Here is a 3,719-nt window from a genome sequence, read left to right as displayed (position 1 = left end):
ATATATATAATATCTGTACTATTTTATTAAAGAAACTTACTGATTTTATTTAATTATAATTATTTAATTTAATTAAAAATTAGATTTTAAAAAAGATTAAGAATAACAAATTGTATAATAATAATAAATATTGTTTTAAGTAATTCATCTTAATCTATTTATCCATCTATTTATTTATCCATATTGTTAACATGGGTAGATTCATAAATCATTTGCTCTGTCTAAGAAAGATTCGATTAGAGACAATGAATTATATATAATTAGAGATTTTGCAGTAAACAATCACTTAATTCTTGAATATCAATCATTGATAAGTTAATCACATTTTAATTATCTTATACCTTCGTATTCCAAACGATAGTCATTCATAATTTAAAGAAAAAGAGAGAAACCCAAAATGGATTGAAATGAATCGAAATGGATTCAGATTTTCAGAAATATTGATTCACGAATGTTAAAATGAATGCTTTTCAATCCTGAATGCATTTTTATTCATTTATAGGAATTGCGTGGAGCATATCTCTATGCCTTTCAATCTAAAAATAATATTAGCTTTTTCTGTGCACAACGTACACATTGTGAATACTGTTCAAAATTTTGAATAAGAAATGCAGTTTTTCAATCCAATTGAATCTAATTGAATCTACTTGAATCCAATTAAATTCAAAAAAGTATTCGCTATTTATAATACGCATTCAGATAGAAAAAAATTTCAATCCATTCTCGTTTGCTCGAGAAGAGAAAAAAAAGGAAATTGCAATGTAAAAGCTATAATCAAATGATTGAATTATTCAATTACAAAAATAATCAATTTTTTAAGGCAAACTTACACAATACAATTCTCTGAGAAATGTCTTGGAGACGTCTTTAGAAGATGAAAGTCCTTTGGAGACGTCTTTGTATGACGACGCCTGAGTTATAGAAGGTGCTATATCGAAAAAAAACACGAAGAAAAGTCTATATCAAGAAATGAAGAAAACGGTCTATTTCGTGTGAGGCTTGAAGATTGGACTATGTATACGAACGAATGCATACGAATGCTTAAGAACGATTTATATCGAGAAAGCGAGAAAAATGATTCAAGTCGCATGAATTAAAGAATGTATAGCGCAATATTTACTACTTATAAATTATACAAATTTAGTTACGGAAAATTAAATAATATATGAATAAAATGAGTGTGAGAAACAGGATTGAAAGTCAAGATAATTCCCGTTCTCAGTCATACCACTATAAAATTTATGAGAAGAAAATATCTCTTCTTCATGTTTTTCTCGATGTACCTTTTATGGCTCAGGCGTCAATGATATCTTTTATAGAGAACTTATATGATTATTAATGTATGCAATTAAGCATAACTCTTGCTCAAATGAGAATTTATTATTAATTGTCCTAAATAAATCAATGATATCGATAATTAATTAATAATAAAAGATCAAGAAAGCCAAATTTGTGGAAACGATCGGAGACTTTAATGTGTGCTCAATCATCTCATTGTCTCTTCGTTACGGCGAGGAAAAAAGGCCTCAAGACGCAAGACAAGTGCCGAAGTCCACCAATATTAAAAAAAAGAAGGAGATAATCACTTACACAACAGCGATCGGTTTCTAACGAAGTAACAAGGCATGTCCGATTGATACTCGTTCGCCATCAGCGCAAACTCGAGATTTTCATAGCAAAAGGACGACGGGACCACGGAATTGGAGTTCGCCACACTGCTCCTTTCCATCTGCGAATCTTGTTGAAAAAATTCGTTGCGCTTCCCGAAGATGCCGTTCTCTATGAGAAATATAACCTCCGTAAACGCGAAAAGACTTAAAAAAAAGAGAAGAAGCGAGTCTCGCCGTTGCGATAACAATCGCGGATCGCTATCTATTTTCACGTATGAAGTCTCCGCTATTTAGGCCTGGGTATCGATTATATATCTTTTTTCCTAGAGCGAAAACGTGAAAAATGAAACATTTTATGTGCATGCGTACATATATATATATACATCATACAAAAAAATTTCACTTTTCACCCTAGGAAAAAAGATGTATAATTGAACCCTGTTTTTTTGGCTGAATTTTTGTACCAATTCATCTTTCTTCTTCTTCTTTCTTCATAAAAAAAAGGAAGGTGCAAAAATTCAGTCAAAAAGAACAGGCCACGTATTTTCATCTCAGAGAACTTTCTAGAATGAGATGAATTCTCGTCTTGAATTACATATTCAGTCTAATTATGTTTTAGAAATTTAATCATTTCATTAAATATTTGTACAATCTCTACATATATAACGTATAAACAAATGATCCCCTTCTTTCCTGGCGAAACTAAAAAATTGGAATATTATATATAGTGTAATTAGTCGAATATAAGAGAGGATTAGTAATATATAAACTTATTTTAGAAGGCAAAAATTGATCTTTAATAATTATTAATTTCTAAAATATCTTATCATTATTCTAAAATATCATCTGAAGAAAAGGAAGAATGCAGACTTAAATTACTATGAAATTGAAGAAGTGGCTCATAAGAAAATGATATAGAAGCCAAACAGCTTCTAATCCTATTAATAAAGATCGAGTCAGCTAACATTATCTTGGTAATCTTGTGTACCTTATATATGAAACATGTGTATACATGTATGTACATAAGCTAACAGCATGTTGCTCCGTTTGCAATCAACATGCAGCTTTGGATGTAGGTCAATCGGATCTCATGTTCGATGCGAAGTTGGCGCAGCATTTTGAATCGATGATCGATGTGCGTGTCGTGTGTGCGCACCGCACACGTCTCGCTCGCAGTGATGGACTTAAGATATTCGTGGGCTCTAAGCAGATTCGAATTGAGACCTGCTATAATGTAAAACCGATGCAATTCTTATTCAGTACAATTTTTGTGATTGTAAACAAGCGAAATCCTAGTCATTCTTCATCTAAAATTAATTGATCTTAAATAAATCAACCTAAAATATTAATCTATAACAACCCATCAAATGAAAATGGATTGAAATGAATTGAAATGGATTCAGATTTTCAGAAATATTGATTTACGAATGTTAAAATGAATGCTTTTCAATCCTGAATGTATTTTTATTCATTTATAGGAATTGCATGGATATCTCTATGCCTTTCAATCTAAAAATAATATTAGCTTTTTCTGTGCACAACACACACATTTGAATACTTCAATTCGAAATTTTGAATAAGAAATGCAGTCTTTCAATCTAATAGCATCCAATTGAATCCAATTAAATCCAAAAAAAGTATTCGCTATTTAAAATACGCATTCAGATAGAAAAAAATTTCAATCCATTTTAATCCATTCTCGTTCGCTGGGAATCTCCCTAACATTATCCATTTAATATTAATCGACCTAAAATTAAAATAAAATTCAGTTAAAAATCTATCCGTTTTTTATCATGTTTTTAGGAAATTAAAAAAATATATAATTGCTAATAAGAGATGTCAAAACGATTTAATATTATGCAAAGAAAATCTCGCATTAATGATATATCTTAATGAAATGATAATACCGGCAATGTATTTGAATTAGAAATAAAATTATTTATATGTATAAACAGTGCGACAAGTGAAGGGTTCTTTTTTTTTATGCACCCCTTTGCGATAATCTATCACTCGTGCGCGGCGTCTGCGCGAAGTTTGTCAACTTGTCAGTAGTTGTCTAGCGATTCGTGTAGGTGGTTGACGTCGGTTTGTTGTCTGATTATCAAAAAA

This window comes from Atta cephalotes, assembly GCF_000143395.1.
Source record: "Atta cephalotes unplaced genomic scaffold scaffold00040, whole genome shotgun sequence".
NCBI lineage: Eukaryota > Metazoa > Arthropoda > Insecta > Hymenoptera > Formicidae > Atta > Atta cephalotes.
Note: the sequence above shows the minus strand (reverse complement) of the source record.